The sequence below is a fragment of the Lycium barbarum genome, chromosome 5 (assembly GCF_019175385.1).
Source record: "Lycium barbarum isolate Lr01 chromosome 5, ASM1917538v2, whole genome shotgun sequence".
Classification (NCBI taxonomy): Eukaryota; Viridiplantae; Streptophyta; class Magnoliopsida; order Solanales; family Solanaceae; genus Lycium; species Lycium barbarum.
In genome coordinates this window covers 90,359,954-90,376,315 of record NC_083341.1, presented here as the reverse complement: position 1 = coordinate 90,376,315, position 16,362 = coordinate 90,359,954, and positions in this window count along the sequence as shown.

Below are 16,362 nucleotides of genomic sequence, written 5' to 3'. Positions count from 1 at the left end.
CAGAAAGGGCGTAGCAAGAGTAGTATCAGTACACCACACGTACTGGTAAGAATCATAGGTCGACTAAGATTAGTTCACGCAATACAACATAAAGTCAATAAGATAAGCAATTAAGTCAATGAACCTCAAAATTCTAAATAACGATTACTACAACACTAACTCACGTACCTTGTTACTCTCGAAAATCACATCTTTTATTCCCAAAATATAAGGTATTCTACTAAATTATAACCATTCCCTACCTTCATCCAACCTAGTAACTCTCACTCTCCCACTCTCCGTATGCTATACTTTTACCCTTGTTATTAAAAGAGTTCACCTACTCACATTACTACTATAATACACTGTATCCGGGAAAGTAAATCACTATCTGACAACCCACCCTACACCTACCTTGTGTAATCCCCTCTCCACCAGACTCTCAACAACACACATAAAATAAATGAGCAATGCTAACGACAGTAGTACACAAATATATAACATAAAATCATGATATGTAGTGCAATGCAATGCGATGCAGGGCCCAAACACACTGTACATACACACTAGCTGATGTCTTAGCTCAGTAGCCATGACCTGCAGGGGACCCATGGTGTCCATGTACCACTCGTTACGGAATACCCCTGGACCCGAGCACAAACCTCTACCCCGGAACGAACCTCGGTCTCGGATTCCAATTCATATACATATATGTAATTCAGGTACTCAACTCCATGACCACAAGGCCGGATAACACAACACCCATACTCAACCTTGCCTGTTACCTATATTCCCGCATAAACCATGCAGTGGAATGCATGAAACTAAATGACAAATCAATCATAATTCCAGCCCTTGATGGGCGTAATGTCAACCCAACTCAATATACTTCTTTTAATATGACCTCTTATTTTCAAGTAAACAACCTTATGAACATTCAACAAAATAGGACTTACAGACTGAATTTCACCCCTTCTAGGGTTGCATAAAAGTAAACACGAGTTATCTCCTTAGCGACAACATCACTTCATATTAAACTAAATCATTATTATTATAACAATACATATACCATATGTTAGTCACATTAGGAAATCCGTCCATCCAGACTCCATATACGAACACCTAATCATGCATTCTCCCGTCAACTCTAAGTGTATATACGATTTGCTAATAAAAGTATAACTAAAGTAAACCATAACCTACCTCTTTGACGAACATATATTTGATTCTCCAAGAATTTCTTGTCTGCTCAGCCTTTATCTGATTCCATGAGCGATAATGTTCCTAGGGAAGGGTGGAAAAGAAATTAGAAGGGTTTTCTTTTTCTTGAGGTCCATGGTTTTTCTTTCATGAGGAACCCTACGAGCAGCCCTTGAGAGTCCTTTATTGAAAAAGGAGAGAAAAATAGATTAAGTACAGAAATTCGGGCTACTGTTTCGCGTGGACCACTGCGGCGGTCACTAAGCCGCCATAGTGGTACCGCTATGGCAATCCACTGACCGCTATAGTAGTCCGCTTTATTTTCTGGCCTGAATTTTCGAAATCCTTTAAAAATTGATTTTTTCCCACTCTTAACTCTTAAAACACATCATGAAGCTTATTATTTAAAATACTTGACCTAGGTTGGGCATGGATTCGTAAAATATTAAATAACGGCCGGACGGGTCATTACACTAGATAAAATTTCGGATAAGTGAGCTATGTGAATAAAAAGATTGATAGTGGAAGTGGAAGAGTATAGCATATTAACTCTCAACGTTATATTGTAGATGTAAAGTGAAACCAGAAACTCAGAGTAAGAAGAAGTTCAGTGATAATAGTTGTGGAGTAAAACGAGGGATAAAAAGAGCAAAGTGTGACCAAATGCTCCGTAGAATGTTTTAATGGATTCCAATGTCCCCATTAACTCGTTGATTCGGGAAATATTTAGTCGTAAAAGTTAGAAGGGCCTTAAAAAAAGGGCAGCGAGAATAGATCTGTAATGCATAAGTACTTCGTTTAAATGCAAAGCGCTTGATTAGCAGAAAGGAAAAAATTAGTCAAGTTATACGATGAGAGAATTCCGATATTATAAGAGACCAAAAGAGTTGGAGGATCGTTAGGGTAGGCCGATGACTACTGATACTCGGGAGTTACTAGTGTATAAGGAGACCCTTAAAAAGGGGGGAAGAGCAGATCTAGTCCTGAAACGAGGTATGGCATTGTCAAAATTACGAGGAAAGAAAGATTTTAGCTTAAAGAGGACAAAATTCGGGACGTAGTGGCATATTAAGAATGCATTAAGAGGGAGCAGAAACAAATTAAAGATAAGCATACCACAAAGTAGGTATGAAAAGGAATTAAAATGGATAAAGAGAATACTTCATGTGGGCGTGAGATATGATGTTTCTAGACCAGGGAAATTTGTGCTGCACCTAAATAGGCAGCGACATATCCTGAAGAGTAATAATGAAAGTAAAAAAAGTCTACAAGCTAACTACAAAAGGAATGACGAAATGGATGATGAGTACAAAGGACACTTTGGATTACAACGGAAGAAAAATCTTGATATTAAAGGAAAAACATGAGAATCTTAACAAAAGGAGTAGCGATAAGCGGTGTGGCGATCTCCAAAGAGAGGAAGAACGATGTGGGTGCAAATAGAAAAGCAGCAGCATCACCAGAAATTAGAAAGTATGTCACGAGTCACTAACCATACTGAGTATAAGGGTATGTATTATAGAATTATATGAACCATCAGCGTAAGGTTATGCCTCGGAGATGGGAGTGGACACACCGGGAAGCAAACAAGGACTGTCAGCTAACTATGTTATCACCGGTCTCGTAAGGAAACATACCTGAACAATCATTTTTTCGCGAGTTTTACAATTCAATTATCAGTTATACCTTTTTTCTAGCTGGACTATCACTATCTATGAAGTAATATATACTCCGAAGCTGATTAGGTCAATTATCAGTTGTTTTATTTTTCTACCTGAACTACTCAACTAGGTATCCTCTAGTACATAAATGGTCATAGTTCGGTAGAAAAAGGAGACAAGTGATAGTTACAAGTGTGAAAGTGGCGAATAAGGAAGTCAAGGGTAAGTATACCATACCGATGTTGGAAAAGAAGCTCTGGTAAAGTGAGAATTGCCCTAACTTCATAATTATAAGTTATATTGCAAGATTTGAGGCAAAGGAACTAAAGGGATATTTTTACAAGGACTCGAAGATATTGTGAGCTATAGACTAGTTCAAACTATGATTATTGGTTCATCGCAATATATAATCCTGCTATGAGGAATAATAAAGATGGTGATGAACATTAGAAATGTGTGTATTTAAGAAATTGTATTGATAATTTGGTTATAACTGATCATGGAAAGGAATTAAGACGGATAGTAGAAGAAACGTAACCGTTAAAAGTAAGGATTCGTCAGTAGCAGAGTAGCGCTGAACAAGCAACTGGACGTTAGTATAAAAAATAAGGAACGAAGAGGAAGGACGCTCGCAGGGTGGTGAGTAGCCATGGCGTAGCTAGGTAAACCACATGAATGAAAACGAAATGAGAACAGAATACTGTGATTATATACATAAGTATTGAAGACTGTACGACTCACAAATGAATTTGAGAAAGAGCTAAGAAAGAATAGGACGAAACTGACCAAATTATAGTATAAGTATACGGTAATTGAACAAAAATTAAATGAGGACATTAAGGATCGATGCACTACAACATTCGAGGACGAATGTTTTTAAGGGGGGAAGGATGTTACACCCTGTATTTTCGAAGAAGCACTTATCAAATTTGAAACATAAGTACGTTGAGTTATGGTTAAGTAAAACCACTTTGGAATATAAGGAGCAAGCATTATTAAGTATATTTAATGAGTGAAGAATGTACATAAGGTATACCTGAAGGTTTTATAAGGAATTGAGTGGAAGAAATGGAGTAGTACGACTTTGGAGAAAGGATGGGTAAAGTTTCATGTATAAGGTATACCAGAAGGTTTTATAAGGAATTGAGTGGAAGAAATGGAGTAGTACGACTTTGGAGAAAGGATGGGTAAAGTTTCATGTAAAAATTTTGGTCCAACTTGAGAGAAGAATATCTCTTATCATATGAAGTGTTTTAAGGTGTTTTAAAAACCCTAAAATGAAGTTTGTCGAGTCTAGTTTCCAATGCAATAAACCGCTCATCTATAGGACATCAGAGTAGATAATTATGGATGTTACAAGTTCGGTTGACAGAGCAGAAACGCGTGCTACAGTACTGCTACAATAACCGACTTGCTACAGTGACCCCGAGCTGAATTTGGACCTTATAAAAGGGCAAAACCCCATTTTTTTCATCAAAAAATCAGATTTGGAGCTCAGCACCATAAAGGGAAATTTCGTCATAAAAAAAGTGAGGGTTTGCGTGATTTTCAAGTGGCGAAGCATTAATCAAGCCCGGATAGCGCATGGTAGTGATACTAGAATTATTTTGCGGGGGATTTTAGCATGGATTCAAGTGGATATCGGAGATATTGCTGTTTTAACATGAATAAGGTATGAATCTCTTTCTATTTACGTTAATACTTGTTTATTCTTGGAGACAAAGTCGTTAAATAATTGTATAGTAAGTTGGTTAGTTATGGAAGTTGGAAAACAGCGCGTGGGCTGTTTTATGGCACATTTTGGTGTTGAAAGTTATGTTGTTAATGGTTGTATTGATGTTGTTGTTTTTGGTTGCTAAATTACGATTTTGGGCTAGACATATAAGCAGAGGAGATTCTGCCAAAAATTCGGCAGATTCTAGAAAGATTTATTTGAAGGATTAAGACAAGCCTATAAAGGTGAATCTAACAATAGTATAAATTTTATTGAATATAGATTTACGAGCTTAGGAGGACAAGCGTTGAGTAGTTAAAATTAAGGCGACCAAAAAGGTATGTAAAGGCTAACCCCTTTCTTTCAGAAGGCATGATTCCTATGTTATGATTCCATATATGTTTCCATAACCTTCTTACTTCCAAAAGTTTGAAGTTCATAATTCTTAAAAGCTTCTTATGCTACTAAAGATGAGATGTTTTCTATGATGAACATGATGATGATGATTTTAATTCTAGAAATTACAAAGCTCATGATTTTAATGCTATTATGAGATCTTTGAGTTTATGTCATGATTTCCTTGATTCTACTCATTGTTGTCACCTTATGCTACTTGTTCCTTCAAGGTGAGATATAGCGATAATGATTGTTCCATAATATAAATCGGAGGTTATCGAGCTTATGTTAATGCGATAAAGTTGTTGCTTTCATATGAACTTTCATGCATACTATTTACATTATGTATATGTATATATTATATTATATTTATGGATCGGGCCGTACGTTCCTCGGCGCTAACATATCATATTTATGGATCGGGCCGTACATTCCTCGGCACTAACATCTTATATTTATGGATCGGGCCGTGCGTTCCTCCGCACTAACATATTATATTTATGGATCGGGTCGTACGTTCCACGGCACTAACATACTATATTTATGGATCGGGCCATACGTTCCTCGGCACTAACATATATGGATCGGGCTGCACGTTCCGCAGCACTATATTCATGGATCGGGCCATACGTTCCTCGGCACTAACACATATGGATCAGGCTGCACGTTCCACAGGACTATACTTATGGATCGGGCTGTACGTTCCACAACACTAACATTTATGGATCGGGTTGCACGCTACGCAACACTAACACTTATATATATATATATATATATATATATATATATATATATATATATATATATATATATATATATATAGATATAGATAGATTTCACCGAGTCCCTTAATGGGCGGGGTACCGTATATAGAGCATATATATGCATGACTTATAGCATAAGGTACAAATGCATTGGTATCCCTTGATTGTCATACTTATCTCCTGTTATATTTTCACTCATTCATGATCTTCACTACTGTACTTCATGCTTTACATATTCAGTACATTTTCCATACTGGCCCCCTTTCTTACGGGCTGCGTTTCATGCCCGTAGGTATAGACACTCAGTTTGGTGATCCTCCAGCCTAGGACTTCTGCCCTGCTTCTTGGGGAGCTCCATCGTTCCGGAGCTTAAGTCACTTTGGTACAGATCCTTTTGATATAGACTTATTCATATTCAAGGTTATGGCGAGGCCCTGTCCCGTCATATTTCACTGTTATACTCTTAGAGGTCTGTAGACATGTGTGGGTTGTATATATGTTTTGGTCAGCTGTATCGACGTAGTTCGTTTTGGATATTCCCGTATATAGTGGCAGCCTTGTCAGCTCGCATATTTTGCTATGTTTTGGTTAGCTTAGACTCCTCAGGAGACAGGTTCATTCTGGTATATAAAATTATGAGTCTACAGCATGCTTTTACAAATTTACATATTATTCTTAATTTCAATCTTATTATATCTAGCAGGTTCGTATATGAGTGTCCGGCTCGAGCACTAGTCATGGCCCATCGGTTTGGGTCGTGATACATTACCACCTGATCAGCTGGTGCACCTTGATAATAATATATGGATCGGGCCGTAAGTTTCTCGACACTATTATATAGGGCTCGGGCCGTACGTTCCTCGGTACTAGTATATATGGACCTGGCCATACGTTCCTCGGCACTAATATTGTTATGTCCCGCGTTTTCGCATAATGGGAATTCGTGGAAATAATTAAGACTTGTATGTTATAAGGCCATGTTTTTGATTTTATTTAATATGTCTATGTTGTTTATGAAAATATTAGTGTGAAAATATGGAGGAAGTCCAAGGGGCAAAATTGGGATTTCGGAAATTAGTTTCGGGAATTTTAAAACGAGAGTTTTAATGATTTGGGCTCAACAAAAATTTAAAAGAAATGAGGCCCAAAATGTTAGGGGTGGCCGGCCATGTCTTTGGCCCAAACCCATAACAAGTTGTCATGTGATTAGCATGTGACAACTTAATAAAGAGAGTACTATATATTGCTAGCCTTAGAACATTCAAGAAAAAGAAGCAAATCATAAATTGAAGAACACCCAAGAGAGAGGGTTTCGGCCAACATAAGAAAGAAAGAAAAAAAAATTCTAGCTTTGATCTTAATCCAAAAATCTTGTCCTTCTTGTATTGTAGTAAGTTCAAGACGCTCTCCGACGTGATACAATTAGTTTGGCAGAAGAATCACATTTGCGGCAAATCGGAACCTTAAGAGAAAGGTAAGATTTCTATGTTTTGATGTTATGAAATAGGTATATATGTAATAGTGATTGAAGTTTCATGAAAAATATGGGATTGTGTTGTGTTGTGCATGGCCGTGTGTGTGTGGGTGGAAGGTGTTGGCCGTGTACCACATAGGGAGGAGGAGAAGTGGATTCAAGTTTGTTTGGATTGATTAGTTGTATTGTGGTGACTTATTGTGATGCAAATGAAGGTTTAATGAATTGAATTGGCATTGAAATTTCTTGTATGTAATTATGAGAAATTATGTGAATTCTATATTATTTTTATATAATTATAGAAGTGAGATTCTAAATGTGAATTATGGTCGTTGTTAATGAATTTGGATGAAAATAATGCGAGTTGGTAGTCTGTCGCATTTGTTGAAGTTTTGGATAGAATATGAAAATTGGCGTCATACTTGAATTCATGTATATCGCTTGGAATATTATTGGAATGTGTTTGAATAACTTTGAATGAGTAAATGAATGTGATAATGTGGATGTTAGTTTGATGTTGTGAAGTTTGGATGAAAGTTGTTGATTTATGTAGAAAGAGAGAATATTGACGTTAGAGTGATTTTTGTTATGACTTGTGATGTTTGTGATATTGTGGGTTGTTGTGTTGATGTATATTGAGCCGAGCTAAGTCTCGGGGGTGTTATATATATAGGGGAAGTGCTGCCGAAATTTCGGTAGACAAAAATGAAATTAAGTGAATTCTTAAGCCTTGAAATCCCTAAATGGTAACTTTGACCATTTGCAGATTCTGAGCGAAACGGGACTTGAGTTTTGGGCGAGCGTAAGACGTATATAAGGTATATAAGGCTACCCACTCCTTCTTTTGGCATGTCTTAAGTATCCTAGGTTGATATCGGAGCCCCGGGGGCAATTCTGTTCCTTGAAATCTGAATTAGAAATCGAGCACTATTCATTCAATTGAATTGAACCTTAAAGTCCTTCTTTTGCTTGCAAAGTAATTAAATGTCCGAATATTATGCAAATGTAATCAAATCTCTTCGGATCATCCATGCATGATTTCATAGACCCTAAATGTTCGTGGTTCATGTCCGTCACTTCGACTTGACCCGCGGTGGCCCGCTAGCATCGAGACTTCCTTGTTGCTCTATTATTCTCGTTTTTGTATAATGTCAGTAAAACACTTTTGTTTATGAGTTTGGCTATCATAAAATAATGTTTTGAACCATAAATACTATGTTGGAAATATTTTGTGAAACGAACCCCGTATTGACTAATTATTCGAACTAGTTGACTAATGAATTAGCATATGATGTTATCAAGTTTCAAAAGATGTTTCGACCTATAAATTGCATTGTTTGCTCAAGACTCCGCTCGTGCCCTTATTATGACTTCGTTCACCGGTTCCCGGGCCGGTTATGATTCGTGCGTACTATGATAAATTCGACCGTATGCTGTGTTACGTTTCCCGAGACCTCGTCATAGGGCCGGGTTCCGTTTGGTGTTGTCCTGTGATATGGCTGGTGATATGTTATGATGATATGTGTGCTCGGGGATGTACGGAGATTTGAACCTTCTGGTGTTATGCTATGTGTGGCACCAGTGTCGGAGTGGTGACCACGTTCCTGAGCTTTGCATGATTTTGTTTGCTTTATGTATACATGATTTTGATATAGATTCTGATATACTGTTCAGTATTCCCCCTTTTGTATCCTGTTTATTTTCAGTTGTGGCTCATATTTCTGTACTCTATGCTTTACATACTCAGTACATCTTTCGTACTGACCCCCTTTCTTCGGGGGCTGCGTTTCATGCCCGCAGGTACAGACACAGGTGATCCTCTACTGTAGGCTTCACTTTCTGCTATTTCGGAGTACTCCCTTTTGATCCAGAGTCCACTTTCGGTACATATACCCTTTTGCTATGTATATATTTCTGTATATCTGACTATTTGGGTACGGCGGGGCCCTATCCCGTCATATGATTCTGTCGGTCTGTTTAGAGGTCTGTGGACATGTCTGTGGGTTAGGGTCTTTCTGTATGGATGTGTGTATATGTCATGTTTGGGCGATTCCATACGCCGAGGCGGCCGGTCCGCATATGTTTATACGTTGCTTTGTTAGCCCTGTGTGGCCTTTGTTGGTGTTTGCTGTGTACAGGGTTATTCTGGATAGTCCGAAAAACAAAGCAGACTCTGCCGAAATTTTTCTGGGGATTATCTAAATTTGTAAATATAGCCTTGTCGGCTTCTGATATATACTTGAATGCATTTGATAGATGGGTTTGGGTGCCCAGATCGGGCACTAGTCACGGCCTACGGGGTTGGGTCGTGACAAATATATAGCATATGGATCGGGCTGAACGTTCCTCAGCACTATGACCTAAATATATACGTGAGCATGATTATCATTGAGAACATACATGTTATGCCCCCGCAGAGGCATTTTCAGTATACAGAATTATGCAAATGTTTCCAGATTCTCAGTCAAACAGATGTATCTAAACTGTCACGACCTAGCTAGGGGCCGCGATGGGTACCCGGAGCTAGTTACCGAGCACCGCTCACTTTACTGCTTATCTTGCTCATTTAATACTCTTTTATAAAATTTACATACCAATTGTAGGAAAATTATATTTAATTAAAACATAAATACTTTATATACATTTGCCTCTTGGCCATCAAAATAATATACATACATATGAAAACATCTTGTGAGACCATCTAACCCACACTGCATATCTACGAGCCTCTACTAACATAATGAATACATAGACGGAACAAGACTTCGTCATGCCCAAAATATGCATATATGAATGTACATCGCAAGAATAGCCATAAGCACCTCCGAACAATGGAGTGCTATCTATCAGCGGACAACTACTGAGGACCTGGGCCAAGCTCTCCTCCCTATCTACCTGTGGGCATGAACACAGCGTCCGAAGAAAGGACGTCAGTACGAATATTGTACCGAGTATGAGAGGAATACATAATGAAAGGAGACATCAATAATATGGGGATAACATCAACATGAGACATCTGGATCTGACTGATAATCATAAATGAAGTAATGCATGCTATCTTACTCATAATCATCATCATAACATGTATGCATCATATGCAAGCTGCCCGTCCATGTCGGAACGGTGTGATAATCAATAATATTAGCCCGCGTCCAGGCCTCCCGCGTCCGGGGTACCATCTCATGCCGCCCACTAGTGGTATCTGCCCACGCCCGTAGGTCGTGGTGTATCCGTATCGCCGCCCGCCGAAGCGGTGTCTGCCCGGCCAACTAGGCCCGGTGTGAATGCAATCATGACATGCTTAATGTAAATACTCATAGTAATATGCTTATCATAAAATACTTATCTTATCATAATGCGTGTATAAGGCTCATGATCAACTTTACTCTATCGGGGTGACGTAAGGTCGTGATACCCCGATTATATTATGGAACCATTATGGACATTCTGCCTCACCTTGAAAGGACTAGTACATAAGGTGAGTGTAGGCAAGGAATAACATCATCATCATTCTAGTATCATCATATCGTATAACTTATCTCATATAGACATTCATCGGTATAAGCTTTTAACTTCTTATAATATAAGAACTCATGAAAGGAATAGGAATTCAAGCTAAAATATTCATGCCATTAGAATGAAGGACTAGCCTCACATACCTTGGTCGTTTATCTAAGATATCGCTCACTTGTCCTCCGTCGATATCACGTCGTTACCTTCATAAGAGAATTAGTATCAACATTAGTAAACTAACTACAGGAACGCATCGCTAATTCTAGGAGAAGTTGGACAACGCTTCCTTCGCTCATACCACTTTTCTCATGTTTTATATTAACTCCCAACATTCATAATATTACTTACAACACCACAATCGACAATCGTCGTTTACCTACTTTTGGCAAAATCCACCATTTTCCTCCAATTTTCCCTTATTTCTACTTCTAGCTTATCCTTGCGTTTTCATGCATTTAATGCTGGTTTCATGACATAAACATCATTTATAACGTATTTGTACTCACAACACTTCAACATTCGTAATTCAATTCCACTATCATTCATTTATGTCACTATTCACTCAATAATGACCCATTTCTATGTTCTTCTACATTTCAAGTGTCTTAGCTTTCCAATACTTCAAAAAACATGGAAAAAAATCATGAAACTTACCTTGGATGATGGTTGAACAATCCTTAAGTTGAAATACTTCAATTAGCCAAAACCCTAGTTTCACCTTCTTGGGAATTTCTTCACTTAGATGATCCTTTATTGCGTTCTTACACTTGATTTCACGAATTTGTTGTTGTTGGTCTTGATGTTCTTTTGATTCTTTGGGATTTCCATAGATGAAGTATGTGGAGACGTCTAGAAGTTTCTTGAGTTGTGTGGAAGAAAATGACGTGAATTGAGGCCTAAGTTCCCTTTTAATAATTCAAAATCTGGTCTTTAATGAAAAATTGTCGGGATGAACAGTGGTCGTAAATTGCAGTTTACGGACCGTATTGTGGTTTACGGTCCGTCCTCCATGGTCGTATTTAACCATTTCAAAGACAGAAAGTTTTGGCTGATGGACATGGCAGTTTACGACTGAGGTTTACGGGCCGTCCTCCAAGTCGTTTTTAACCATTTTCACAATTTACAGAAAGTTGAGATTTTGGATAAGCTGGAGGACGATTGCACTATACGGTCCGTAAACCACTTTACGGGCCGTATAGTGCCATATACGACCACTGGGCTGAAAATTTTTTCGCGACTTTCTTACTTCCAAAAATTCATAATTAGCCATTCCCGACTTAACAAAACATCATACACTCACTCTTCATCATTCCACTCATCATACAAGTACGGAGAAATTTTCGAGGTGTAACATAAACAGTCAGTCAATTTTTAAGATCATATTAAGTTCATGACTCTTACGTTTATATTACTTGTATGCCTTACATACTCAGTACATTATCCGTACTGACTCCCCTATTGCTCGGGGGGCTGTGTTCATGCCTACAGGTTCAGGTAGACAGAGAGAGAATCTGCCTAAGTAGGACTTCCCCTAAGCAGTTTTCAGTGCACTCCACTTGATTCGGAGCTGCGGTTTATTTGGTACGTTATTTTGGGATGTATATGCTTATGTGGGCATGACAGGAACCCTGTCTCGTCCGTTCTGTAGCTTGTACTCTATTAGAGGTCTGCAGACAATTGTACATAGTTGGGATATTATATAGCCTTGACGGCTCTTGTTTTGTTGTAAAGTATATGTAGCGGCCTAATTGGCTTGCATCATTCTTGCCATCTTATATATAGTATAGATTATGCAGATTTTATGGCAACATCCCGTCATGAGTCAGTATAAGTTCGGTTTAAGCTACTTATGGGCCCTTGTTATTTAATGTTATTCAGATATGAGTATAGGGTGTTTGGTCACTAGAGATCAGGCACTCGTCTCGACTCATGGATTTGGGTCGTGATAGAAGTCGTTAAGAATTGGCCAAGGCCAACATCATCCTCATAAGTCAAGAGTTTCCTTGGTCTTACAGGATATTATCGGAGATTTGTAGAGGGATTTTCTTCCATAGCTGCCCCATTGGCAAAGTTAACTCAGAAAGCGGCCATGATCCAATGGTCTGAGGCTTTTGAGCAGAGGTTTTAAAAACTAAAGTATAAGTTGACGACCGCCTCTGTTCTCACTCTTCCAGAAGGTATCGATGGTTATACTGTCTGCTGCGACACGTCTCGCACAGGTTTAAGCTGCGTGTTAGCGGCACAAAAAGGTAATTGCGTACGCCTCGCAGCAGTTGTGAAAGCATGAACAGAATTATCTTACCCATGATCTTGAACTAGCAGCAGCAATCCATGCTCTAAAAGTATGGCGACATTATTTATATAGGGTTCATATGGATATATGTACAGACCACAATAGCCTTCAATATTTAAGGAACCAAAAGTGGCTTGAGTTACTAAAGGATTATGATGTTAAATCTTGTATCACCTTGGCAAAGCGAATGTTGTGGCGGACGCGCTGAGTCGTAAGTCGATAGGTAGCTTATTACATGTGCCAGCTGAGAAATTAGAAATGTCCAAGGAGCTTCACCGCCAAGCAAGTTTAGGTGTTCATTTAATGGGGTCGGAGGAGGAAGGTGTTGCTCTTCAGAACATATCTCAGTCAGCCATTGGTTCAGAAATAAAAACTCGACAATATGAAGACCCAGTCCTTACCAACATCAGAGAAAGAGTTCAACAGAAGCGATTAAGCTAGACCCGGAGGGGATTCTTAAATATCAAGGCCAGTTGTATGTTCCTAATACTGCGGAGCTTTAAAGTAAGATAATGTCAGAATTCCACTATTCTCGGTGTTCCATACATCATGGTTCCACCAAATTGTATCATGACCTTAAAGGTTTTTATTGGTGGGATGGCTTGAAGAAAGACATTACAAGCTTTGTAGCTTAGTGCCCCACTTGTCAGCAGGTGAAGATAGAGCATCAAAAGCCTAGCGGCTTATTGCCAGAAGTGGAAATCCCGGCATGAAAATGGGAGGAACCTAACATGGATTTCTTTCACGCACCAAAACCCACCCTAGATGTGACCGGCATCCGACGTCATTAATAACATTGGAAGATCTTAAAAGATGTAATTACAACACTTGAACCCGCAAGTTTCAATATTCACCTCCAACAGTTTATAAAATAAATATAATCAAATCATGATATATGAATTAAATCAGCGGAAGTCTTTAATATTATAAAACTTAATCAAAACGTGACGAACACCCAAGAGTTAAACAAAACTCGACAACTACCCACAAGAATGTGTACTATGGAGCTTCTAAGATAAAAGAGTAATTTGTCTGACACATCGGGACGCAGCCCGAAAAACTAGAATAGAAAATAAATATGATAAGGGGTGTCCCACGAATGAACATGTGGGCTCACCAAGTCAGCAGCAACAACAAGTCTTTCTTAAGCGTTTTGAGTATCAAGAACCTGCTCTTCTCCGTTACCTAACATACCATCGAAAACAACAATGATATGCCTGAGTACTTCGTACTCAGTGAGTGTCTAAGGGGCAATAGTTAACGAAACAAGATATAATGAATAAAATCAATAAAATGATATCAATGAAAATAACAGTTCAAACCCAGGAATAAATTAAGTCAGACACATTGCGGTAGGAAGCGATAGAGGCTAATTGTTACATCTTGTAGTCTTGTATGTGAAATCTATTAGGCGTTAAGTATAGATGTGGAGCATTTCCTAGGATATGGGAGATTGTATGCATCTATCCCATGGTTACGAGGGTTTAAGCTCATATAATAAGCTATGGAATACCCTGGGACCAAGCAAATCAAGGAAAATAAGTTTGTCGAAAATTTGAAATAAAATTTTGAATCAACTTTGGAGGGGTATATCTCCATGTATATTAGGAGTTTTACGGTGTTTCTAAATCCTAAAATGAAGTTCGTCGAGTCTAGTTTCTAATGAAACAAACCTCTCGTCGATAGCACATCGGACTAGAGAATTATGGACGTTACAAACTGAGCTGACAAAGCAGAAACAGAGCTGCTACAGCACTGCTACAGTGCAGCCGACCTTAGCAACTATAAAAGGGGTTAAAATCCAATTTTTCGTCAAAATTATACAAAACATTCCAGAAAATTCAGCACACAAAAGGGCTATTGTACCACATAGAAGTAAGGATTTTGAGCAAATTTCAAGCTACGGAATACTAATCGAAGTCCGGACAACTTGTAGTCGCGATTATCATTTCGTTTTGTGTTGGAGTGAGCTTGGAAACAAGTAGATATTGAAGATCTTGATACTTTAGTTAATATAAGGTATGAATCATTGAATTTCTTTCTTTATCAACATTGATTAAGGAATATTTGCAAGAATAAAAGTTGTAGTTTGTTGTGTTGATGTTGTTGGCTTATGGATTGAGGTTTGAAGAGAATTTTGGATGAAAATATATATATTTATCTTGTAGAATATTGCGGATGTTGTTGTTGATGTTGTTGGTATTCTTTGGGAGTTGTTTTGGTATTTGGAGAAGGTCGATGATATAGGGGAGATGCTGCCTAAATTTTCGTAACCCAAATTAGACTTCCGTAAATTAGTGCTTATAAGTTGATGGAAATATGATAAAAGTGTGATTAAGGATGTGTTTTTCGATATATAGGTTCGGGTGAAGGGCAAGCTTCGGCGTAAGAAATTCTTTAAGTGGTAGCTTGACGGATAAGGTATGTAAGGTGTTCGTTTCCCCTTTTTCTTTGGCACGAATGCAATGAGAACATAGACATGAGCGTTCCATAACAAATCCACTCTATTCCCATGATTGTTTTTCAAATCTTAATATCTTGTTATTGTAATGATTCTTAAAGTATTATTTTATTTATCATCATCGATTACTTCTTTGGACTCGATACGAAATTCCATAAGTTATTCGGAGGCTACCGACCTTATGTCACTCCGAAAGGCCAAGATCAGATCATTGAATTCTCATCTAAAATCAGCTGTAGGATCAGGCTTTCCTTCTGCATCGTGGAAGGTAAGCGGAAGGCCTCAGAACTTCGCGCTTTACAGTCCCAACCAACAATGGTATGTACTATATATATATATATATATATATATATATATATATATATATATATATATATATATATATATATATATATATGTATATGTATTGCACTATTTTACTACACCATGCCGCGCTATAGTTGGCCGGGCATGGCGCGTAGATGCGCACACCACTGCAGTGGGCATGTTATGATATTGCCCCGGACGCGGGCTAATGATGATAACACCGAGCCTTAATGGCCGGGCATGATTTTACACATATAACACCTAGCCTTACGGCCGGGCATGGATACTATCTATTACGTATATATATATATGTATATGTATATGTAAGCATACCAATGATTTTATCATGCATAGTCTCTTGTGCTACTTCCGGATGTTCAGTTTTCCTTTGCTTTTATCAATGTTACAGTACATCTTAATTATGTTGTTACCCTCCTGCCTTACATACACAGTACTTTTATATGTACTAACGTCCCATTGCCCGGGACGCTGTATTTCGTGCTGTAGGCTCTGACAGAGTTATCGAGGAGCAACCACAGTAGGATTTTCCAGCTTCTGCGGTGTTAGCAAGTACCACTACTCTGGGCTTGCTATCTTTTGG